The sequence below is a fragment of the Odocoileus virginianus genome, chromosome 2 (assembly GCF_023699985.2).
Source record: "Odocoileus virginianus isolate 20LAN1187 ecotype Illinois chromosome 2, Ovbor_1.2, whole genome shotgun sequence".
Lineage (NCBI taxonomy): Eukaryota > Metazoa > Chordata > Mammalia > Artiodactyla > Cervidae > Odocoileus > Odocoileus virginianus.
In genome coordinates this window covers 55,085,295-55,112,694 of record NC_069675.1, presented here as the reverse complement: position 1 = coordinate 55,112,694, position 27,400 = coordinate 55,085,295, and positions in this window count along the sequence as shown.

Below are 27,400 nucleotides of genomic sequence, written 5' to 3'. Positions count from 1 at the left end.
TCTATCTTCTCAAAGAACCAGCTTTTAGTTTTATGAATCTTTAGTATTGTTTATGTAATTTCTTTTTCATTTATCTCTGCTTGGATCTTTATGATTTCTTTACATCTACTAACTTTGGGTTTCTTTTTTTGTTCTTCTTTTCCAGTTGTTTTAGGTGTAGAGTTAGGCTGTCTATTCAATATTTTGCTTGTTTCTTGAGGTAGGATTGTATTGCTATAAAATTCCCACTTAGGACTACTTTTGCTGCATCCCATAGGTTTTGAATTGTTTTATTTTCATTGCCATTTGTTTCTAGAAGTTTTTCGACTTCCCTTTTAGTTTCTTCAGTAAACTGTTGGTTATTTAGAAACATGTTTCTTAATCTCCATATGTTTGTATTACTTATAGTTTTTTTTTTTCTTTTTCTTGTAATTGATATCTGGTCTCATAGTGCTGTGGTCAGAGAAGATGCTTGATACAATTTCAATTTTCTAAATTTTACTGAGGTTTGATTTGTGACCCAAGATGTGGCCCATCCTGGAGAATGTTCCATGTGCACTTGAGAAGAAGGTGTATTCTTTTCATTTGGATGGAATGTCCTGAAGATATCATTGAGGTCCATCTCATCTAATACATCATTTAAGATTTGTGTTTCCTTATTAATTTTCTGTTTTGATGATCTGTCCATTGGTGTGAGTGGGGTGTTAAAGTCTCACTGTTTTTGTGTTACTGTCATTTCTCCCTTTATGTCTGTTAGTGTTTGTCTTATGTATTGAAGTGTTCCTATGTTGGGTGCATAGATATTTAAAATTGCTATATCTTTCTCTTTTGATCCCTTGATCACTATGTAGTGTCCTTCCTTATCTCTTGTGATTTTCTTTATTTTATGGTCTATTTTGTCTGACATGAGGATTGCTACTCCAGCTTTCTTGTGCCTCCCATTTGCATGGAATATATTTGTCAATCCTCTCACTTCCAGTCTATATGTGTCTTGAGGTCTGAAGTGGGCTTCTTGGTAGACAGCATATATATGAATCCTGCTTTTTTTATCCATTCAGCCAGTCTGTGTCTTTTGGTTGGAGCATTTAATCCTTTTACATTTAAAGCAATTATATATATATATATGTTTCTAATTCCATTTTCTTAATTGTTTGGGGTTGATTTTATAGATCTTTTTTCTTCTCTTGTGTTTTTTGACTATGTAAGTCCATTTAACATTTGTTGTAAAGCTGGTTTGTTGGTACTGAATTCTCTTAACTTTTGCTTGTCTGAAAAGCTTTTTATTTCTGCATCAACTTTGGATGAAATCCTTGCTGGGTACAGTAATCTTGGTTGTAGATTTTCCCTTTCATTACTTTAAATATATCTTGCCGTTCCCTTCTGGTCTGCAGAATTTCTGCTGAAAGATCAACTGTTAAGCATATGGGGTTTCCCTTGTACAATACTTGTTGTTTCTTCCTTGCTTCTTTTAATATTTTTTTCTTTGTGTTTAGTCTTTGTTAGTTTAATTAGTGTGTGCCTTGCCATGCTTCTCCTTGGGTTTGTCCTGTATGGGGTTCTTTGTGTCTCTTGGACTTGATTGACTATTTCCTTTTCCATTTTGGGGAAATTTTCAACTATAATCTTTTCAAAAATTTTCTCATACCCTTTCTTTTTCCTCTTCTTCTTCTGGGACCCCTATAATATGAATGCTGATGTGTTTGATATTGTCCCAGGGTTCTCTAAGATTATCCTCAGTATTTTTCATTCTTTTTACTTTATTCTACTCTTCAGAAGTTATTTCCACCATTTTATATTCCAGCTCACTGATTCATTCTTCTGCTTCAGACATTCTTCTTTTGACTCCTTGTAGAGTATATATATATATATATATATATATATATATATATATATACACCATAGCTATAGTGATATAATTTCTAAAATTTCCAGTTGAAATACATATTTTCCCATTCTGTATCCAAATAAAATAGCTAGTATTTCTAGTGTGAATTTGATGATTAGAAAAGGGTAGCTTAAAAATCTCACTAGCGAGTTAAAGACTGAAAAATAATTTTAAGGGAATTTAGGAGACTAATTTGGGAGTAAACTAATGGCCACTTAAGAAAATAATCCAATAATGTAGCAACAATCTAACCTACTTTGCAAGGCCAGGCACACTTAAGCCACAAGTCTTGATAATTAAAACTCAAGACAATAGATATGGGGCCTGACTCTTGTTACATGAAATCAGGTAGTTAATTGTCCTTGGAAAGTAGCATTTCTGTATGTACCCAAGACAGGGATATAGATGAAAAGGGGTTGGGGGGGTGGCTAGGGGGAAGGGGACAACATACCAAACCCGAGATGAATTACCATATTTTAGTATATGTCCTCACCCTTTTGCTAATATACAAATGATTTAAGTGTATGTATTTGTGTGTGGATGACAATAAACTGTGGAAAATTCTGAAAGAGATGGGAACACCAGACCACCTGACCTGCCTCTTGAGAAACCTGTATGCAAGTCAGAAAGCAACAGTCAGAACAGGGCATGGAACAACAGACTGGACAGGAAGGCCTGGCGTGTCGCGATTCATGGTGTCATAAAGAGTTGGACACAACTGAGTGACTGAACTGAGCTAAACTGAACTGAACTGATACATACATACAATACATAAGTGCATTGACAATCCTGGTTAGACTGTATAGGATCAAAAGGGGAACAAATGATAAAAAGTCTTGAAGCCTACTGAAAAATAACAAAGACAGTGATCTTCTTCCCACTTTTTATTAAAAAAATGTAGCCTGCTTTGTTCTAAGGGTTCTACTACCTTGCCTCTTGCCTGCCAGATTGTCTCTCTCATAAGCATCATATGATTAAAAAAAAAAAAAAAAAAACCTCACTACTTGCTGATCATTTTACCTCACACAGAATTATTTCTGTACTGAGACAAAAGAATCTGAGCTTCAGTAAATCCTGACACCAAGTAAGTGATTTTGATTAAAAGATAGTAGGCTTGAGTGAGAAATGAGAAATGGAAAACAGAGTAAACAATTTCTTTGATATTTAAGACATTCTTTCAAAAAGTGAGTGTAGTACAGTTACAGCTTTGAGAATATTTTAAAAGATGCATTTCTAGATGTTTGTAAACCAAGGAAACATTTAGTTCTTTACATAACCATTATTTAGTTATATAACTAAATATTTAGTTATTTACATAACTAAATATTTAGTTATTTACATAACTAAATAAATTTAGGTACATAAAGTTTTTGTTTTCTCTTTTTAAATTTAATACTCTTTTATTCACTAATGATTTTCAAAAAATATAATTAAAAAGTTAAAATAATTTTGAATGTATAAATAGAAGTTAGAATGGTTATTTTAACAGAACAAAAGTCAGTGTAAAGCATTAAAAATGATGCAATGGCCTCAATAAAGCAGAATAATTTTATTATTTATGGTTTCATAAATATAAAAAGTAACTTTTTTATTATTAGTTATATTTAAAGTAGTTTAAATTCATAAGGAATTCTCAGAATATATCTTAAGTTCATAGTTCAAAATTATGTGCATAGTTTGATTATGAGGCAAAAATATACACAGATATATACACATAAATAACTAATACCCAGGAATTATATTCAAGAAAGTGTTTAATTTTTAATTTGTATTTGATTGCATTTTATTTGCATTTCTAAATTTTGAAATACTTGACACATATAAGCTATTAATTAGTATGAGTGCAAAATGCATATCCATTAGTCTACCATCAAAACTAAGAAATAAAACATAGCATTTTCACTCTATTTACTTTTTGCTCTTTTTACTTAAAATTTGAAAATTAAAACATGTAATTACTTTTTATAGTAATAGGTATTTCTTTCTGGTGTTTCTTTTTCCACAATTTTTATTTTGAATCATTTTCAAAACATGTTCAAGTGTTTCTTTTGAAATTACCCTAGAGCTTCCCCTTCTCAAATATTGGACTATCTATGTCTTTTAATGTGAAAATTGACTTAATTTAAGCTTACCCATGTGTATTATTGAATTGTTTGCTTATGACTATTGCTGTTTTCCATAAATAATATTGCTTATTTATTTTCATTTTTATTGAATAAGTGATTTAGATGAACTTTTCAAGCACTAAAACTCCTAAGTATTTATATCACGGAAGATAATTTCATTTTTTTTCACACTTGCATATTTTGACTATGTGTAATAATATAATTTAAAATTCAAAATGACTTTTCATCAAAATATAATCTTCAAGAAATTGTCTTCTTCAATCTTGTTTTGCCAATGATATCTTGAAAAAAAAAATCTGTGTTTTTTTTTTTGTTGTTGCTGTTGACAGCTATTTCTCTATATTTATGAATTTTCTAGTTTCATAGTCCATTAATATTTTCCACTATATATCAAGAAAATGGTCCTTTCCCTCTCTTTTCATCTTTAAGTATATATAAGTTCTTCGATAGCTAGAATTTTTTTCTCTTTCTTTATGGATTATCCAATCCATCTTTTGACTGTGCTCTATTCTCTAAAATTACTTTCAAACAAGTCTTGGAACTTTGGATACTCTGATACCGAAAATGTCTTACTTTGATGCAAAAGAATGTAATAACCATGAAACTGTTTTAACCTAAAAATTAGGTTTCTAAATATATAAGGATAAAAAAAAAAAAAATGGTGGTGGGAAAACTAGACATTCATATGTTTAAAAACTGAATCAACAAGACAAGCTTTAAATCCATCACAAAAATTAATTCAAAATGGATCATAGATCTAAATGTAAAACACAAAGTTCTAAAAATTCTAGAAAGTAACCCTGGAGAAAATCTAGATGTCCTTAAACATGTTGATGACTTTTAAATACAGCACAAAAGGGGTGATCAATAAAATTAGTAATTAATAATCTAAATCTCATTAAAATTTAATATTTTTCTCTCCAAAAGACACTATCAAGAGAATAAGAGGACAAGAGTAAAGGTATATCTAATAAAGAAGTATTATCCAAAATATATAAAGTCTTCTTAAAAATCAACAAGAAGACAACTCACAACCTAATGTAAAAAATAAATAAATAAATAAAAATGACAAAACATCTGAACAGACACCTCACCAAAGAAGAAAACATATAGTAAGTAAACATATGAAATAATCTTCAATATTACATGTCATTGCTGCTGCTGCTGCTAAGTTGCTTCAGTTGTGTCTGACTCTGTGCGACCCCACAGATGGCAGACCACCAGGCTCCACCATCCCTGGGATTCTCCAGGCAAGAACACTGGAGTGGGTTGCCATTTCCTTCTCCAATTATATGTCATTAGGAAATTGCAAATTAAAAAGCTGAGATACCACTACTTACCTAATAAAATGGCCAATTTAAAACACTGTCTACACCCAGTGCACCAGGCCCGAGCACTTGTCTCATGCATCCAACCTAGGCTGGTGATCTGTTTCACCCTAGATAATATACATGTTTCGATGCTGTTCTCTGGTGCACTGGGAAGACCCAAAAGGATCGGCTGGAGAGGGAGGTGAGAGGGGGGATTGGGATGGGGAATACATGTAAATCCATGGCTGATTCATGTCAATGTATGACAAAAGCCACTACAATATTGTAAAGTAATTAGCCTTCAACTAATAAAAAATAAAAATAAAAATAAAAACAAAACACCAAAACACTGTCTACACCAATAGAACTCCCAAGGATGTGAGGAAACAGGAACTCTCAATCATTGCTGGTGGGAATTCAAAATAGATAAGCCAGCTAGGAAGACAGACTGACAGTTTCTTAAAAAACTCCTACCATAAAATCTTTCAAATTCACTCAGGAGTTTCCTCAAAGGAGCAGAAAACTTATTCCTGCATAAGGATGTTTACAGCAGTTTTATTTGTCATTGTCAAAACATGGAAAAAACAAAAATGCCCTTAAGTAGGAAAATAAAGTGCAGTACACACAGATAATAGAGTATTTTTATTAAGCTGTAAAGAGAAATTAGCTATCTAACTATGAAAAGACATGATACATCCTTATGATAGATCTCTAAATGTATATTACTAAGGGAAAGGAAGTGAAAGTGAAACTATTCATTACTAAGTTATGTCCAACTCATTGCGGCCCCATGGACTCCAGCTTGTCAGGTTCCTGTCGATAGGATTCTCCATGCAAGAATAATAGAGTGAGTTACCATTCCCTTCTCCAGGGGTTATCATGACCCAGGACCCAGGGATCCAACTCTAGTCTCCTGCATTGCAGGCAGATTATTTACCATCTGAGCCATCTGGTCCCCTATGGCTGCATAAAATATGATTCTAATTATATAATATTCTGGAACACATATACCTATTGAGATAATAAAAACATCAGCAATTGTTAGGTGTTGTAAGAAAGGGAAGATAGAGTTGATAAAGCACTTAGGATTTTTAGGGCAGTGAAGCAATTTTGTGATACTCTAATAGTGGGTATATGTCATTGTACATTTGTCCAGACATAGAATATACAACATCAAGAATGAATCATCAGGTAACTATGGACTCAGTGATTATGACTTTTTCCATGTGGATTCATTGATCACAAGAAATATGGGGAAGAACATCTGTGCTATCAGGTCAATTTTGCTATGAACCTAAAACGACTCTAAAAAACAAATCATATATTGTTGAATGCTGCTGGCCCCTATAGAACTCCCAAGATCCTGTGACAGGGAGCTTCTACTGAAAAGGATGGTTGTGGCAACAGAGCCCTGGCCCGTTCATATACCCATATATATACCCATTGGTCCATATAAAAGACCAATGGAAGGGAATGCCTGGATATTGAGAAACTCAAATTGAAGATAAAAGATTCAGAACAAAACAAATCTTTATTCAAATTAATTATACAAAAGTGTACATAGAATAGTCAGAGCTTATGACTGTTGTCCAACAGTTTGTTCTCCTCACTGAATGTATATTTTATTACACAAATTCTGCTGAGCAAATTGGACAGCTACATGTGAAGGAATGAAATTGGAACATTCTCTAACACCATATACAAAAAAAAAAAAAAAAATTGGAGTGGATTGAAGACTTAAATATAAAATAACACACTATAAAACTCCTAGAGAAAAACACAGGCTGAATACGCTTTGACATAAATCACAGCAATATTTTTGTTGGTTCATCACCTGAACTAAAGCATATAAAAGCAAAAATAAACAAATTGGACCTAATGAAGCAAAAGCATTTGCATATTAAAGGAAAACTTACAAAAAAATGAAAAGACAACATACATGATGTCAGAAAATATTTGTGAATGATATGACCTATGAAGGATTATAATCCAACATTTATAAATAGCTCTCGCATCTTAACATCAAAAAAGAAAAAAAAAAAAGATTAAAATTGGACAGAAGAACCAAATAGATATTTTTCCAAAGAGGAAATGCAGGTGGCCAATAGACACATGAAAAGATCCTCAACATCATTAATCATTAGTGAAATGTAAATTAGAATCACAATGAAATATCACCTCATGCCTATCAGAATGGTTATCATCAAAAAGGACACAATTAACAAATGCTGATGATGATACAGAATAAAGGGAACACTCATACTATGTTGGTGGGAATATAGATTGTTGCATGCACTGAAGAAATGCAAGTTTTATAGAAAAAACTGAAAGTGGTGACCCAACAATTTCACTACTGGATGCATAACTGAAAAAGCAATAGCACTAATTTGAAAAGATATGTACACCCCAATTTACATAGCATATATATATTTCTACTATTTACACCCACTACTCACACATAAAAAATAATACAATTTTGCCATTTGCAGCAACATAGATGGACTTGGTGTGCATTATGCTAAAGTGAAATGTCAGACAGAGAATAATAATACTGTATGATATCACATATGTGGAATCTGAAAAACAAAGCAAACTAGTAAATGAAACAAAAAAGAGGCAGAATCACATACACAGAGCAAAATAATGGTTAGCAGTGGAGGACAGGGGTGTATATGGGCGGAAGAGTGGGAGGCTTAGACTATTGAGTGTAAGTAAGATGGACTCAAAAATATATTGTACAACAAGAGGGGTATAACTAATATTTTGTAATAACTATAAATGAAAAGTAACTCTTAAAACCTCTATAATTTTTTAAATACACATATAACAATGACAAAATTAATTATGTATTGTCACAAAGGAAATCTCCACAAATTTTACAAAATATAAATTGTACGATCCATAAATTATCCTAAAGCTAAGTAAATAGTATAAAATTTAAACAACAAAAGTGACTAATTGAAACTTATGAGAGTTAGCTTTGAGAGTAAATATAGCATGTCCACTATCATGAAAGCTTCTAATGTGCTTTTATTCTTATACTACTCAACTCTTCTTCTTAATTACAGAGGTATCCTGAAATTTTTTAAATCATCTGCCAGCTTTTCTTTATAATTTATTGAACAATGCATGCACCAATAAAATGATATCATGTACATTGTCGCATTTATATTTATAAAGTTATCTTTTGGTTCAATTTTTCTAAAATTTTATTAACATTTTGGCTTTATGAATTATTAATTTTTACAAACCTATTGCATTTTAGTATGCAATTTAAAAATACTCCATTTATCTGTTTTCCAAAGAGTGAGTATTTTAGTTATTTAAAATGTTTGATTTTTGCTATCAATAATGTGAGCATACTTGTAAATGCATATTGATACACATAGAATGAACTTTATCTTGAGATACAGTCAAAGATAATTTAGGAAAGAAATTGCTAGAGTTTTGTTTGTGTGTGTGCTAAGTCATTTCAGTCAAGTCTGGCTCTGCAACCCCATGGACTGTAGCTTGCCAAGTTCCTCTGTCCATAGGCGTTTCCAGGCAAGGACACTGGAGTGGATTGCTGTGATCTTCTCCACCCAGGGATTGAACCTACATTTCATATATCCTCCTGCATTGGCGGCAGGTTCTTTACCACTAGCACCACCTGAGAAATCCTTTGTTTGTGTACACTTTAATTTTACAAGAATATGATTTTTAAATTAATTATTTCAATTTATAATTTGAACAATAAGAGTTTTTGTTTTTATATTGTTATTTAAATGTTTGCCATCTTAATGGGTGTAGGATAGCATTTTTGTGGTTTAATTTGCATTTACATGATTACCAAAATTGTCAGGTAAATTTTCACAACTACTGATTATCATTTCACATCTTTAGTGGTTAATATTTTCTTAAATACCTGTTTTTGCATTTTGCTATATTTCTACTAGCTTGCATGTAAGTATATGTTTACATATTTTAAATACTTTAATGGTTACCTATATAGCAGATATCAACTCCCAATATCATCTTTAATTTTTTTATGATGCCTTTTGAAAAACTTGATTTATTACATTGTAGTTAAATACATGTTTATTCTTTCATCATAATTATCATATTTGACTGCTGTTAATATTTAATAAATTATTTTCTATCCTCAATACTTTTCAGCATTTTCTTTTTATTAATATTTATTTGGCTGAACTGGTCTTAGCTGCAACCTGCTGGATCTTTGGTCTTCACTGTGGCATGTGTGTGTGTATTTTTTTTAATGGCATGTGGAATCTTTAGTTGCAGTATGTGTGAAATAGTTCCATGACCAGACATGAATCTCTCTACATCGGGAGTCAGAGGCTTATCCACTGGACCAACCAGGGAAGTCCCTACATTTTCTTACAAAAAAATTATTTTGTTTGACATTTAAATATTTTAAATATTTTATCTTCTTGAAATTTGTGTATGATGTGTGCCATAAATTATTTTTATCTTTTACATTCCTGTGTACAAAAAACAAATTTTACCATAATTATGTCGGACAGGGATTTTTCTTTCTCTTTATTTTCCATACTACTTGTCTTCTTTAAAGTATCACAATTCTATAAGTTTTCTACAGTCTTTCTGCTGAATTATTGTTGTTCAGTCACCCAGTTGTGTCCAACTTTTTGTGACCCCATATACTGCAGCATGCCAGGCCTCCCTGTCCCTCACCCTCTCCCAGAGTTTGCCCAAGTTCACTTTCAATGCACTGGTGATGCCATCCAGCCATCTCATCCTCTGAGGTCCTCTTCTCCTTCCGTCCAGCAACAGGGACTTTTCCAAGGAGTCGGATGTTCCCATCAGATGACCAAATTACTATAGATTCACCTTCAGCATCAGTCCTTACAGTGAATATTTAGCATTGATCTCCTTTAATATTGACTGGCTTGATCTCCTTGCTGTCCAGGGGACTTTCAGGAGTCTTCTCCAGCACCACAGTTTGAAGACATCAATTCTTCGGCATTTCACTTTCTTTATGGTCCAGCTCTCCCAACAGTACATGACCACTGGGAAGACCATGGCCTTGACTATACGAACCTTTGTGGGTTGAGTAATGTCTGCTCTTCAACACACTCTCTAAGTTTGTCATTGCTTTCCTTCCAAGAAGCAATTGTTTTCTGATTTCATGGCTGTAGTCACCATCCATAGCGATTTTAGAACCTAAGAAGAGGAAATCTGTTACTACTTCCACCTTTTCCCCATCTATTTGTCATGTTGTAACGGGGCCAGATGTCATGATCTTAGTTTTTTTTTTTGTTGTTGTTGTTGTTGTTTTAATATTTTGTCTTAATCCAGCTCTTTCACTCTCCTCCTTCACCCTCATCAAGAGGCTCTTTAGTTTCTCTTTGCTTTTTGCCATTAGAGTAATATCATTTGCATATGCTTCTCCCATCTATCTTGATTCCAGCTTGTAACTCATCCAGCCCAGTATTTCTCACAATGTGCTCTGCATATAGGTTAAACAAACAAGGTGGCAGCAGACAGCCCTGTCTTACTCCTTTCTCAATCTTGAACCAAACAGTTGCTCCATACAGGTTTCTAACTTTTGCTTTTTGATCTGCAAACAATTTTCTCAGGAGACAGGTAAAATGGTCTGGAATTCCCATCTCTCTAAGAGCTTTCCATAGTTTGTTCTGATCCACACAGTCAAAGCCTTTAGCGCCGTTGATGAAACAGAGAGATTTTTTTTTTTTTTTTTTAATTCCCTTGCTTTCTCTATAATCTAGTGAATGTTGGCGATTTGATATCTAGTTCCTCTTCCTTTTCTAAACCCACCCTGGACATTTAGAAGGTCTTCGTTCATATAATGCTGTAGCAGGATTAAAATGCAATAAAATAAAATAAATTAAAATGCAATAAAATTTTTTAAAATGTAGGATTTTAAGCACGACCTTACTAGCATAGAAGATGAATGCAATTGTCTGATGGTTAGGACATTCTTTGGTACTACCCTTGGAAATTGGGATGGGGATAGACGTTTTCCAGTCCTGTGGCCATTGCTGGGTCTTCCAGAATTGCTGATGTAATGAGTGTAAAACCCTGATGGCATCATCCTTTAGGAATTTAAATAGTTCAGCTGGAATTTCATCACATTCACTAGCTTTATTAACAGCAGTGCTTCTTAAGGCCTAGTTGACTTCACATTCCAGAATATTTGGCTCTGGGTGACTAACCACACCATCATAGTAATCTGCTTCATTAAGATTTTTTTTTTCATGTATTCTTTCCATCTATTCTTGATCCCTTCAACGTCTACTAGGTCTCCATCATTTTTATCCTTTATTGTGTCTATCTTTGGGCAAAATACTCCCTTGATGTTTCCAATTTTCCTGAAGAGATCTCTAGGTTTTCTTCTATTATTAAGCACTGCTCATTTATTGAAGAAGGCTGTTTTATCTCTCATAGCTATTCTTTGAAACTCTGCATTTAATTGGATTCATCTTTCCCTCTTTCCCTTGCTTTTCTCCTCTCTTTGTTCTTCTGCTATTTGTAAAAGCTCATCAGATAACCACTTTGCCTTCTTGCTTTTCTTTATTTGGGAGGATGGTTTTGTTTGCCACCTCCTGTACAATATTACTGACATCTGTTCATAGTCCTTCAGGCATGCTGTGAACTAGATCTAGTCCCTTGAATCTATTTATTACTTCTGCTGAAAATTCATATGGGATTTGATTTGTCAGTCCTAATTTCCTTTAGTTTAAGCCTAAATTTTGCTATGAGAAACTGATGATCTGAGCCACAGTCAGTTCCATGTCTTGTTTTTGCTGACTGTATACAGCTTCTCCATCTTCAACTACAAAGAACACAATCAATTTGATTTTGGTATTGACCATTTGGTGATGTCTATGTGTTAAGTCAGCTCTTAAAAGGGTATTTGCTATGACCAGTGAATTTTCTTGGCAGAATTCAGTTAGTATTTGCCCTGCTTCATTTTTCCTCCAAGAACAAATTTGCCTGTTACTCCAGGTATATCCTGACTTTCTACTTTTGCATTCTAATCCCTGATGACGAATATAACATATTTTTTAGGTTTTAGTTCTAGGAGGTCTTCTAGGACTTCATAGAACTGATCAACTTCAGCTTCATTGGCATCGGTGGTAGAGGCATAAACTTGGGTTACTGTGATTTTGAATGGCTTGCCTTGGAAACAAGCCAAAATTATATTGTCATTTTTGAGGCTGAACCCAAGTACTATATTTCAGACTCTCTTGTTGATTATGAGGGCTACTCCATTTCTTCTATGGGATTTTTGCCCACAATAGTAGATAGAATTATTATCTGAATTAAATTTGCCCATTTCCATCCATTTTTGTTTGATGATTCATAGGATGTCAATGTTTATTCTTACCAATCTCCTGCTTGACCGTGTCCAGTTTTCCTTGATTCATGGACCTAGCATTCTGGGTTCCTATAGAATGCTGTTCTTTGCAGTGTCAGATTTTACTTTCATCACCAGACACATCCACAACTGAGTGTCATATCTGCTTTGGCTCAGTCAGTTCATTCATTCTGGGGCTATTGGTAATTCTCCGCTCTTCACCAGTAGCATATTTTACACCTTCAGACCTGGGGGACTCATCTTTTGGTTTCATATCTTTTTGCATTTTATACAGTTCATGAGGAACTCATGGCAAGTACACTAGGGTGGTTTTCCATTCCCTCCTTAAGTGTATCACGTTTTGTCAGAATTCTCTGCTATGACTCATCCAACTTGGGTGGCCCTGCCGGGCTCATAGCTTCATTGAGTTATGCAAACCCCTTCACCAAGACAAGGCAATGATTCTTGAAGGGATTTCTGCCAAGTACCACTGGCCAATTAATTTTTGGCTGAAATTTACACTCACTTGATTTTCTTCAAGAATGTCTTGACTATTATTGGCCCCATCTTCTTCCATATAAATTTTAGAGTATGTTTGCTAAGTTCCATTCAGACCTCTGCCAGAAATTAATTACAGAACATTAAATCTGTGAATCATTTTGATGAGATTTTACATAACTAAAATATTGACTCATTATTCATGAAGAAGTTATATTTCTCTAGTTACTTATGTATCTTTATGCATTTTCACATAGTCATATATATATATATATTTTTTTTTTTTTCTCTCTCTCTCTCGCTAATAGACTGCAAAGCTCGTATTTGGTGAATTTCTTTTGCCCTTATTTTTAGGTATTGAAATGGTATCTTTTTATTGCATTTCTAACACTGTCCCTAGGTATTAGTCTTTGGACATTGCTCTTTTTAATCTTACCTTCTATCTTTTTAACCTAAACAGTATAATTTATTTCTTTCCAATTCTTGTACATATAACATTTGATTTTGCTTCTTACTTAGCTCTTAGGTACACCCCTTACAATGCTGAATGGAAGAAGTCATAGTGGATTGTTTATCTTGTTGTTAATTTTAAAGGTAATGTTTTTACTTTTCTCTATTGATCACAGTAATGTTTACTTTGGGACTTTTTTTTCCTCCAGATATCCTTTATCAAGAAAGTATGTTCTTTTCTATTTACTGTTTGCTAAGAGCTTTTTATGAGGAATAGTATTGAATTATATCACATATAGTCTCTGAATCTTCTGAAATGATCCATTGCTTTTCCTCTTGCAGTTTTATAATCTATCAATGTGCTGTACTACACTGATTTATTTTATACAAGCAAAATACTTTGCATTCTTAAGATAATCCAGCTATGCAAATTAGTTTGCTTGTATAAAAGTAATATATATATATTCATATATTATATAAACATTACATATATATATATATATTTACATTGGATCTAGTGTGCTAATGTTTCATTTAAAACTTTTAAATATTTTTGAATATCAACCTTGTCTATAGTTTCACATTCTTTCACTGAATCTACCTATTTTTACTTGGTTTTTATTTATATGATAGCAAATGAAATGATTAACACTTTAAAAATTAAATCTTCACTACAATTCAAAAGCCTCAGTTCTTTGGTACCTAGCTTTCTTTATTGTCTAACAATCACATCCATACATGACTACTGGAAAAACCATAGCTTTGACAAGATAGAACTTTGTTGGCAAAGTGATGTCTAGGCTTTAATACATTGTCTAGATTTGTCATAGTTATCCTTCCAAAGAGCAAACATATTTTAATTTCATGGCTGTAGTCATGGTCCTCAGTGATTTTGGAATCCAAGAAAAAAAATCTATCACTTTTTCCACATTTTCTCCATCTATTTGCCATGAAGTGATGAGACCAGATGCCATGATGTTAGATTTTGAATGTTGAGTTTGAAGCCAGCCTTTTCACTCTCCTTTTTCACCCTCATCAAGAAGCTCTTTAGTTCCTCTTCACTTTCTGCCACTGGAGTGGTATCATCTACATATCTGAGGTTCATGATATTTCTCCTGGCAATCTTGATTCCAGCTTGTGATTCATCCAGTCCAGCATTTCACAGGATATACACTACATAGGAGTTAAATAAACAGAGGGACAATATATGACTTTGAAGAACTCCTTTCCCAGTTCTGAAGCAGTCCTTTGTTCCATGTTTGGTTCTTACTGTTGCTTCTTGAGCTGCACACATTTCCCAGGAGACAGGTAAAGTGTCTGGTATTACCATCTCCCTAAGAATTTTGCAGTTTGTTGTGATCCACACAAAGGATTTAGGTAGTCAATGAAGGAGAAGTAGATGTTTTTATGTAATTCCTTGCTTTCTATATGATCCAATAAATGTTGACAATATGATCTCAGGTTCTTATGCCTTTTCCAAATCCAACTTATACATCTGCAAGTTCTCAGTTCATGTACTGCTGAAACCTAGTTTGAAGGTTTTTGAGCATTAATTTTCTAGCATGTGAATTGAATGCAATTGTATGGTAGCATGAGCATTCTTTGGCATTGCCCTTCTTTGGGATTGGAATGAAAAAATGACATTTTCTAGTCCTGTGGCCACTGCTGAGCTTTCCATGTTTGCTGATATGTTTACTGCAACACTTTAACAACACCATCTTTTAGGATTTTAAATAGCCCAGCTGGAATTCCATCACCTCTACTAGGTTTGTTCATAATAATTCTCTCTAAGGCCTATTTAACTACACACTTCAAGATGTCTGGCTCTAGGTGATTGACCACACCATCATGGTTATCCAGATAATTAGAATTTTTCTGTATAGTTTTGTGTATTCTTGCCACCTCTTCTTAATCTTTTCTGCTTCTGTCAGATCTTTGCCATTTCTGTCCTATGTTATTCCCCTCTTTGCATGAAATGTTCCCTTTCTGTCTCCAATTTTCTTGAAGAAATCTCTAGTCTTTCTCATTCTATTGTTTCCCTCTATTTCTTTGCATTGTTTACTTAAGAAGGCTTTCTTATCTTGCTATTTTCTGGAATTATGCATTCAGTTGGATATATTATTCCCTTTCTCCTTTGTTTTTCACTTTTCTTTTTTTCTCAGCTATTTATAGGAACTTCTCAGACAACCACTTTGCCTCTTACATTTCTTTTTCTTTGGGATGGTTTTAGTTATTGCCTCCTGTACAATGTTACAAACCTCCATTCATAGTTCTTCAGACACTTTGTCTGCCAGATCTAATCCCTTGAATCTATTCATCACACCCACTGTATAATCAAAAGGGATTTTATTTTGGTCATACCTGAATAGTTTAGTGGTTTTCCTTACTTTCTTCAATTTAATCCTGAGTTTTGCAATGAGGAGCTCATGATCTGAGCCACAGTGAGCTCCAGGTCTTGTTTTTGCTGACTGTATATTGCTTCTCCAACTTCAGCTGCAAAGGTATATTCGATCTGATTTCGGTATTTTTTTTTTTTTTCAATGAATTAAGCTCTTTGATTTCGGTATTGACCATGTGGTGATGTTCACATGTAGAATCATTACTTGCGTTGATGAAAGAGGGTGCTTGCTATGTCCAGTGTATTTTTTAAATAAAGCTCTGCTAACCTTTGCCCTCCTTCATGTTGTACTTCAAGACCAAACTTGCCTGTTACTCCAGGTATCACTTGTCTTCTTACTTTTACACTCCAATCCCTTATGATGAAAACAAAATTTTTCTCTTTGTATTATTTCCAGAGGATCTTGTTGGTTTTCATAGAACTATTCAACTTCCAGCTTATTTGGTATTAATGGTTGGAGCATAGACTTGGATTACTGTGATGTTGCTTGGTTTACCTTTGAAACGAATTCAGATCATTCTGTCATTTGTTTATAAATTTATTTATTTTAATTTGAGGCTAATTACTTTACAAGATTGTGGTGGTTTTTGCCATACATTGACATGAATCAGCCATGGGTGTACATGTGTCCCCCACTCCTGAGCCACCCTCTCACCTTCCTCCCCATCCCATCCCTCTGGGTAGTCCCAGTACACTGGCTTTGAGTACCCTTCTTCATACATCGAACTTGGACTGGTCATCTATTTCATATATGGTAATATACATGTGTCAACGCTATTCTCACAAATCACCCCATACCTTTGCCTTCTCCAACAGAGTCCAAAAGTCTGTTCTTTACATCTGTGTCCCTTTTTCTCTCTTGCATATAGGGTTGTCATTAGCATATTTAAAATTCCATATACATGAGTTAATATGCTGTGTTGGTGTTTTTTCTTTCTGACTTACTTCACTCTGTATAATAGGCTATGCTCTGTTTAATAGACTCCAGCTTCATCCACCTGATTAGAACTGACTCAAGTGTGCTCTTTTTTATAGCTGAGTAATATTCTATTGTGTATATGTACCACAACTTTCTTATCCATAAGTTTGCTGATGGACATCTAGGTTGCTTCCATGTCCTAGTTATTGTAAACAGTGCTGCAGCGAACATTGGGGCACACGTGTCTGTTTCAATTCTGGTTTCCTTGGTGTGTATGCCCAGCATTGGAATTGCTGGGTACTATGTAGTTCTATTTCCAGTTTTTTAGGAATCTCCACACTGTTCTCCATAGTGGCTGTACTAGTTTGCATCCCTACCAACAGTGTAAGAGGGTTCCCCTTTCTCCACACCTTCTCCAGCATTTATTATTTATAGACTTTTTGATGGCAGCCATTCTGACTGGTGTAAGGTGCAGCACTGTTTACAATAGCTAGGACATGGAAGAAACCTAGATGTCCATCAGCAGACAAATGGATAAGAAAGTTGTGGTACATATACACAATGGAATATTACTCAGCTATTAAAAAAGAACATATTTGAGTCAGTTCTAATCAGGTGGATGAAGCTGGAGTCTATTAAACAGATCATAGCCTTGCTAGCATGTGAAATGATTTGAGTTTCTCTGATAATGAGCTATGTTGAGCGCATTTTCATGTGTTCATTAGCCATCTGTATGGCTTTTTTGGAGATCATTTTTTGATTGGGTCATTTATTTTTCTGGTACAGAGTTGCATGAGCTGCTTGTAAATTTTGGAGATTAATTCTTTGTCAGTTGTTTCATTTGCTATTTTCTCCCATTCTGAAGGCTGCCTTTTCACCTTGCTTTTAGTTTCCTTAATTTTACAAAAGCTTTTAAGTTTGATTAGGTCCCATTCATTTATTTTTGCTTTTATTTCCATCACTCTGGGAGGTGGGTCATAGAGGATGGTTGCTGTGATTTATGTCAAAGAGTGTTTTGCCTATATTTTCCTCTAGGAGTTTCATAGTTTCTGGCCTTACATTTAGATCTTTAATCTGTTTTGAGTTTATTTTTGTGCATGGTGTTAGAAAATAACCAGTTTTCCCAGCAACAATTGTTAGAGATTGTCTTTTTTATTCATCATTTATTTTTGCCTCCTTTCTCAAAGATAAGGTGTCCATAGGTGCATGGATTTTTCTCTGGGCTTTCTATTTTGTTCCATTGATCTATAGTTCTGTGTTGGTGCCAGTACCATACTGTCTTGATGACTGTAGCTTTGTAGTATAGTCTGAACATTCTGTCATTTTTGAGATTGCATTCAAATCCTGAATTTTGGGCTCTTTCATTGACTATGAGGGCTACTTCTTTTATTCTACGTGATTCTTTCCCACAGTAATAGATATAATGGTCATTTGCATTAATTCCCCCATTCGAACCCATTTTAGTTCACTCTTCACTCTTGTTATCTCCCCCTTGAAGCAAATGTTGAAGGATTTTGAGCATAACCTTGTTAGCATGTGAAATGAGTACAATGGTACTGTATATGTGGTCTAAAAAAACCTCTGATTAGTGCTTTCTGTGGGGATGTGTGGGTGTAGGGGAGCTGAAAGAATAACTTATTGACTTTGGTTTCAGAGATAGAAAATGTAACAAAAGGGAAAACTAATCAGCTGTAACAGGCAGAGGGATCTCTTTTATGAAAGTGCTTTTATTTGTAGAGAGTCAAAATATTCTCATGGTTACAGGAACTGATGTAAATCTTTTTAATATTAATAGTTACTCAACTGTAATATTCATAATGTTTATATTCATGGTGTCAGTTTGACTTTATTTACTAACATTAATTTTTAGTTGATGTACATTTCACTTACAAAATTGCATTAATTTCAGTTTTACTGAATAGTGTTCCAATATTTTTATAGATTACATGCCTTTAAAGGTGCTATAACTTATTAGCTATGTTTTAAAATATTCCCTGAGCCATATCATACATTCTCATAGTTCATCTATTTTATATAATAGTTTGTACCTCTTTAGCATTTACCTCTATCTTGCCCATCTCTGCTTCTACTCCCCACTCATAACCACAAGTTTGTTCTCTGTATCTGTAAATACATTTCTGCTTCATTATATTTATCTGTTTGCACTATTTTTTTATATTTTTCATATAAGTGATAACAACTTATTTGTTTTGACATTTTGCTAAGCATAATGCATCTATATTGTTGAAAATGGTGGAATTTAATTATTTTTTATGGAAGAGTAATATCACTGCTCTCCTTTTTCTAGCTTCTTTAGAAGGTAGGCTAGATTGCTTATATAAGACATCTTTGTTTGTTTTTTGAGATAGACTTGTACTGCTATAAACTTAGTTTTTTGTGCATCCTATAGACTTTGGAAAGTTGTGGTTTTATTTTCACTTTTTCTTGAGATATTTCCTAATTTCTGCTTTGATTTCCTCAAAGACACTTTTCTTTCTTTCTTTCTTTTAGTGGTATAGTGTTTAGTCTTCCCTTGTTTGTGTTTCTCCCATTGTTCTTCCTGTAATTGGTGTCTACTTTTATAGCATTGCAATCGGGAAAAGATGACTAATATAATTCCTATTCTCCTAAACTTATTGAGACTTGTTCTGTGGCCAAGTATGTAATCAATCCTGGATAATATCCATATGCTCTTGAAAAGAATATGTACTCTGATTTTTTTTTTTTGGGGGGGTGGTTGCGGACGGAATGTCCTATATCCATCTATTAATTCAACTATCTAATATGTCACTTAAGGTCACTTTTTGCTTGATTTTCTGCCTGGATGATCTTTTCTATGATATATATGTGCTGTTAAAGTTCCCTAATATTACTTTATTATTGTCTATTTCTCCATTTATGTCTGTTAATATTTGCTTTATATATTTAGGTGCTCTTATGTTAGTTTCATACATATTAACAAGTATTAAATCATCTTCTTGTATTCATTTCTTCATTATTATATAATGCTTTATTTCTGTTTCAATATAGACTTTATTTTAAAACCTGTTTTGTCTGATATGAATATTGATACCTCTGCTTTCTTGAAATTGTAATTTTCATGAAACATCTTTTTCTGTTCTCTCACTTTTATTCTATTTGTTGATACTTCTTTTCTGGTTATGTTTTAGTAGTTCTTCCTTTCCTTCTATTAGTTTCATCCTTTGTGACTTGCTGGTTTTCCTTAGTGGTGTGCTTGTGTTTCTTTATCTCTAGTTTTTGTGTACCTATACTAGGTTTTTGATTTGTGGTACCATGGAGTTCACATATGTTGATGTATAATTATAACTACTTGTTTTAAAGTGTAGTCATAAAGTTCACACACATTCTAAAATATCTGTTTTTTTTATTCCCCTGCCACCATGCTGTCTTTTTAACTGCCTTTATTTACACCTGCATATCTATCTTTTATTGTATTATATTGTATTTACACTTAATTTTTCAATTTTTAAGTTATTTTTTGTATTAATACTAGCTTATTTAAGTGGTTTATCTATAGCATCTATTATATATTTACCTTTACTAATAGGATTTTCCCTCCTATAAATTCTTTCTTCTTTTTGTGGCCTTTTTACACTAAAGAAGATCTATTAATATTTCCACTAAAGGAGTTCTATTAACACTTCTTATAGGATCAATTTAGTATTGATAAACTTTTAGTTTTTTCTTGTCTGAGAAACACTTTATACCTCTTTTAAGTCTGAACTTTGAAGAGCAGAGTATGCTAGTTGCTAGTTTTTTCCCTTTCATCACATTAAATATATCATGCCCTTCCCCCTCTGTCCCTCGTGGCTTTTGTAGAAAAATTGACTGATATCTCTATGGGGGTTCCCTTGTGCATAGCTATTCTTTTTTCTTTTATTGCCTTTAGAACATGCAGCATTCTCACTTTATATTTATCTTTTAGAGTATTAATTATGGTATGTCTTGTGGGTTTCTTTGCATTCACCTTATGTGGTGTTCTCTGTGATTCCTATAATTCATTTCTTTAGCTTAGGGAAGTTTTCAGCTATGACATCATCAAATGCAGATTTGACACTTTTTTCTCTTCTACTTTGGGATGCCAATATGTGGATTTTATTACACTTGCTGTTTCAGAATTTTCTTAAACTACCTTCACTTTTATTTAATTTTTCTTTTTACTCTTTTGACTGGGTGATTTCCATTATTCTATCTTCCAGATCATTTACGCATTCTTCTTTTCACCTAATCTTCTATTAATTCCTTCTAGTGTGTTTTCATTTCAGTTACTGTTTTGTTTAGCTCTGATTGATTACTTTTTATTTGTTCTAGTTCCTTGTTAAAATTTTCACTGTGTTTATCTACTCATTCCTCTTGCTCAGTTAGCACTCTTATTGAAATGAAGTGTTAGTTGGTGAGTTGTGTCTGACTCTTTGCAACCCCATGGACTATACAGTCCATGGAATTCTCCAGGCCAGAATACTGGAGTTGGCAGCCTTTCCCTTCTCCAAAGGATCTTCCCAACCCAGGTCTCCTGCATTGAAGATGGATTCTTTATTAGCTGAGCCACACTCTTATTACTAATGCTTTGAACTATTTATCTGGCAAATCATTTAGCTCTATTTCATTAGTTGGTTTTTCAGATATTTTTTCTTACTTTATATGAGACAAATTTATCCGTCTTCTCATTTTGTTTATATTTCTCTACTTCTATGAGAATAGGTGAAACAGTTGTTTATCCCCATCCTGAAGTGATGTCCTTGAGTGGAAGTGTCCCTGTACTGCTTAATTCTTCCCCAGAAAGCTGGATGTGAAGTGAGCCTGGCTCAAGTCTTCGTCCAGGGTGTGCTGGCAGCTATTCCCTTGCTGGGAAGTAGAGCTGGAGGTTCATATGCTAGAATCAGAGCCAGATGTTGAGCTGGGATTTCTCCTATTCTGAGTGACCATCACCAGAGCACTGGAGGCAGGATAAGATTTCAAGGTGATTGGGAAGAAGCCTTGAGGGCTGGTTCTGTTCCCTCTAATTGTGCACCTTTTCACTTCTCAGCAACAGAACTTTTGCCTCCATGGGAGCAGCACTGGAATGAGGGTCCACAGCAGGTACCTGATACAGGTTGGGGAGTTCAAGGCAGTAGCTTCTGTAAACTGGCCAGAGCCTGGGCAGTTTTAACTTACTTCTTCTGTCTTTCTCCTGGAGTATCTCTCTTCTGTGTCCTCTGCCACCAGTGCAAATCCTGATCTGATCACTGCTCCTCCCTTTCTACCTGACTCCATGTAGGTCTTTCTTTACAGTTTCTGTTCTAAAAGTATCTTTCTGCCATTCTCATTTGTTTTCAGTAAGAGTTGCTCCACATGTAGATGGATTTTTTAACATGCTTTTGAGGGAAGTTGAACTCAATATCTTTCTTTTGGAAAAGTTCTCAATCTGAGATAATAGAGAAACTGGTGTACTTGAGTGCTATTGAGAAATTGCATTTAAATTTTAAAAATTATCTAATACCATGATGTTTTTAATGACCCATAGAGATTTCTGTTTGTAGTTCTGTTTGTGATATATAATATTGGACAATACTTAGAGTGAAAGGTACATGAAGCATTATCCTGGGAATTTTCTATGGATTTTTTCATTAATAAGCAAAAATGTAGGTTATATTTATATTTTTATGGTTACACAGTTTAAATATTTTGGTTTTAATGTTCAAGGATGAGAGATACTTTTATATTGATCATTTACACTCTAGTCAGAGAAAATTATTTTAATGTTTTTAGCTAAATATTATCTTCCTAAAACAATATAAACATCTGGAAAACCAACTAATGAAATATAATTAAATGATTTGTCAGATAAATAGCTAAAATATTACTAACAATAGTTAATTAAATAAATATTCTCTCATTTCTTTGACTGAATCTTTGGTGCATATGAGGCAATAAAACATAAACATTTATTTCCCCTTTTCCCCAGCCTTATCTGCAACCCTCAACTATGGCACTACACCAAACTTCTCAATAAAACCTCATATATCCCCAACTTATTAATTCTATAAAGAAGTACCAGGTGGGATGAGGGTGTTGTGTGCAAGTCTAGGATATTCACATTATTCCTTGAAACTGAATCAGACCCTTTAACAAAAGTTCTATCCAACTTGAGGAAAAACCAGAGGATTTTTTTTTTTAAATGCTCTTCCTAATGTTACAAGATTAGGAGAATTACCATAGTGTTAATTTGCCTTAATTACCTATGCCCAATAAAGAGTTCAGGCCTTTTTGTTTTTCCTCTCTTTCCTGTGTGTTATTCTGGTTACTGAATATTTATTGGGTTGAATAATCCATGTGGGCTAAAAAGAATTAAAGTATGCAGTTTTATTTGCAAACAAGTCACAGAAGTTATTACCAAGTTTCTTGCTCATTTATAAATTAAGCAAAGGCTATATAACATTGTTCTATGAATTTTATTCATTATTATTAGTCATTACATCTTATTATAAAAGAATGTCTGAGACATGGGTTCCAAGGAAAGGTCAATACTTATGTACAGACCCTAATACTCAGTGTATGACATAATGCTGAAACAAGGGCAGAGATAGAGACTATAAACAATTTGTGTCCAATTAATTTTTAATAATATGACATACCTTTTAATATAATTATCATATCAATAATGGTAAAACAATTGATAAAATACTATACATATTATCACATAGTTTCTAAAAAAATATGGTTATGTTAAATTTAAAGAAACAGAATTACTTTAAGTTGAAAGTAAAAGTGTTAGTTGCTCAGTTATGTCTGACTCTTTGTGACCCCATGTACTGCAGCACTCCAGGCTGCTCTGTATATGGATTTCCCAGGCAAGAAACTGGAGTGGGTTGCCATGTTCTTCTACAGGTAATACCACTGTAATGGCAGAAAGTGAAGAGAAACTAAAGAGCCTCTTGATGAGGGTAGATAAGGAGACTGTAAAAGCTGGCTTAAAATTCAACATTAAAAAAACTAAGATCATGGCATCTGGTCCCATCACTTCATGGCAAATAGACGGATAAAAAATGGAAGCAGTAACAGATTTTATTTTGGGGGCTCCAAAATCATGGTGGACGGTGACTGTAGCCACAAAACTAAAAGATTCCTACACCTTGAAAGAAAAGCTATACCAAACCTCGACAGTATATTAGGAAGCAGAGACATCACTTTGCTGACAAAGGTTCGTCTAGTCAAAGCTATGTTTTTTCCAGTAGTCATGTATGGATGTGAGAGTTGGACCATAAAGAAAACTGAATGCCAGAGAATTGACGCTTTTGAATTGTGGTGCTGAAGAAGACTCTTGAGAATCTCTTGGACAGCAAGGAGATCAAGCCAGTTAATTGTAAAGAAAATCACCCATGAGTATTCATTGGAATGATTGATGCTGAAGCTGATGTTCCAATACTTTGGCCACCTGAATATAAGAGCCGACTCAATGGAAAAGACTGAGGCAGGGAAAGATTGAGGGCAGGAAGTGAAGGGGGCAACAGTGGATGAGATGGTTGGATGGTATCACTGACTCAATGAACATGTGTTTGAGCAAATTCCGGGAGATATTGAAAGACAGGGATGCCTGGTGTGCTGCAATGCATGGAGTAGCAGATTGCCAGAGAAGACGTGGTGACTGAACAACAAACAACAATACCTGTTCATACAAATGGAAACAGTATTTTTGTCTTTTCTTCTTTCGCTCAACATATTCAAATGTCATCCATAGTTTTACCTATTTAATTGTCAATCATTTTAAAATTTCTAATGAGTAGTCAATTGTATAATATAGCGTAGATTTTTTTTTTTTTTTGCATTGATAGACTTTTGAGTAATTTTTTGGAGGGAGGGGATGTGCAGGGATGCTTTTTATAAATCAAGTGCTCTGAATATTCTTCTACAGAAAACTTTGTACCTTCTTTATCCTTTGTCTGAGATAAATTACTTGGATTTGAATACAGAATACAGATGTTAATCAAGAAACTGCTAAGCAGTTCTACAAAGTTGGTAGAATTTGATACATAAGAAATATTTTTATATGTAGCAATATATAAGTTTTGCTTGCTCCACATCCTCTTCAACCTTGGGAGTTTTCAGTCTTTTTAATTTTCACCATTCTCAGAAGTTTGAAGGAGTAATCTCATTGTCAGAGATATAGGTCTTTATGTATCTTAACCACAGAACTCCATGTCCTCATATATGATGCTTGGAAACATTCTGACTTCAGTGAATACATTTGAAACCACAATAAATTCACAAAGATTACAGTCAGGTTACAAGGAATGGTAGAATTTCCACAGAAAATTGAGAAAAAGTATTAAAATATTCCCTAGAGAGGAACAAAAACAAAATGGTAGTTATAAGGATGAGTGACTGCAGTTCAAATTGAACTTCTCTCCTTCAAATCAAAATGAAAATTTCTTTCATATTATAATCCAGTTCCCAAGAGGGTAGCTTAACTGAATAAATCCCAGATCATTTTAACTTGTCCTCAAAAGCTAGCTTTATTTTCTTTTTTTAGATGTTTGTCCTCAGGGCTTCTGCCAGAAACCTCGACTGTGAGACTGCTAAGAGAAGAAGATGGAAGTGACAAGTACCACAGGTGACAAGAATAGCCTGTGAACTAAGTCCTCCAGGGCCCAATTACCACCTGAAAAATTGCAGAAGGCCGATTCATTTTTTACTTCAGACAGTCTATTTTCAATTTATTTTGCTGTCATATTACAAATATTAGGGAAACAAATGCTTTATCTATAAATTGTGTTAAAGTTTTTACTTAAATGCTGTATTACATTTTAAATTGTCCATTCCCTTTATCAACTACAGATAATTATAATTATATGAAACTCATTGCTTGTCCTGCTATCTATTCCTAAAAATCATAGGCCAACACTGCAAATTTTATGCTTTTAAAAAGTGTAAAAATATTGAATCAAAACTTATTTTGTAATAAAGAAAAAAAGGAAAATTAAGGTCTAATCTAGTTAAACTTTCAAAATTTACCTTCCATTTAAAACTGTTTCTCATCAAAATTTGATAAGAAAAACTAATATAATCTTTTCTTTTTTTTCTGGAGAACAATCACTTGAAAAAAATGGTGCTTTTTTAATGGACGGTTTTATCTCTGGAGATGAAGTGAGTCTGCTGTTCTATTTATCTTCTAAACCAAGACATTGTTGACTTTGATTCTGTAAACAGAGATAGCAAAACCAAATAGACTGATTCATTTTTTCTCAAATGATATGGAATATGAAGAAATTCAAGGAAAATTGAATACTTTGTACAAGTCAAAGGAGAAAAAATTACAATGTTTACTATGATATCTATTACTGAATTTTAGTAACTTAATAATTATAAATAGAACACAGAAAGGGCTGAATGCCAAACACACATGATAGGCTAAAAACTGAGAAAAGCTATATTGAATATGAGATAATTTATATACCTGAAATAAATAATAAATGAGGAAATAGTAAATAGCAAAATGTAACATTTGTATTCTACTTTATGTTTCTACTAAATACTTGAAAATCATTCACTACATCACTAAACCTAATACTATCTGTTTAAAAAAGCCTCAGTCTATCAATCTATATTTATAGAACTAATTATTTGGTGAGTTAAAGATATGAACATATGCCAGAAAGACATGAGGGTTATATGGTTGTGGCCATTATTTCTGTCTTGATTAGACAACACTGAAGTAGCCTAATGCCTTCTTCCCTCCAAACACCAATACTGACTTAAAGTGCCACCTAGTACGGAGAATAGTTTTTCCACAAAGAAAAACATAGTTATTAAACAACAATACATGTTAAAGTCAAATTGAAATAATTTTAAATATCTTTAAATATAGGTTCTCTAAAATTAACCTATAGAACAGTCGACAACTCTAACAACTAGCAAAAAACAGTTGAAAGAGTGACCACATTAAATACCTTTGATTGAGACAATTTACATGAATGTAGTAAAATCATGGGCTCCTAGGAGAGTTATCAGCCTTTAAATATAAGGTCATTGATATTTAAAGGGTAAAATGATAAAATATATATTATTGTGTGTGCTATTGTGCTATTATAGCAGGAAAATCACCAAAGTATATGGTAACAGATAAAGTTTAAACATTTGCTAAAATATCTGCTCATTCTCAAAAGTAGGGATCCTTTGCTAAAACATGTCTATAAATAACCTCCATAATCCCATTCCATATGTTGAATCTACTCCTTTTATAAAAAGGCAAAAGGCAAATTATGTATATGTATAGCTTTGGATGGGCTTTCCTGGTGGCTTGGATGGTAAAGAATCCACCTGCAAGGCAGGAGACCTGGGTTCGATTCCTGGGTTGGGAAGATCCCCAGGAGGAGGGCATAGCAACCCATTCCAGTAGTCTTGTCTAGAGCATCCCCATGGACAGAGTAGTCTGTAGGACTACAGTCCAAGGGGTTGCAAAGAGTTGGACATGACTGAGCAACTAAACAGAGCATACA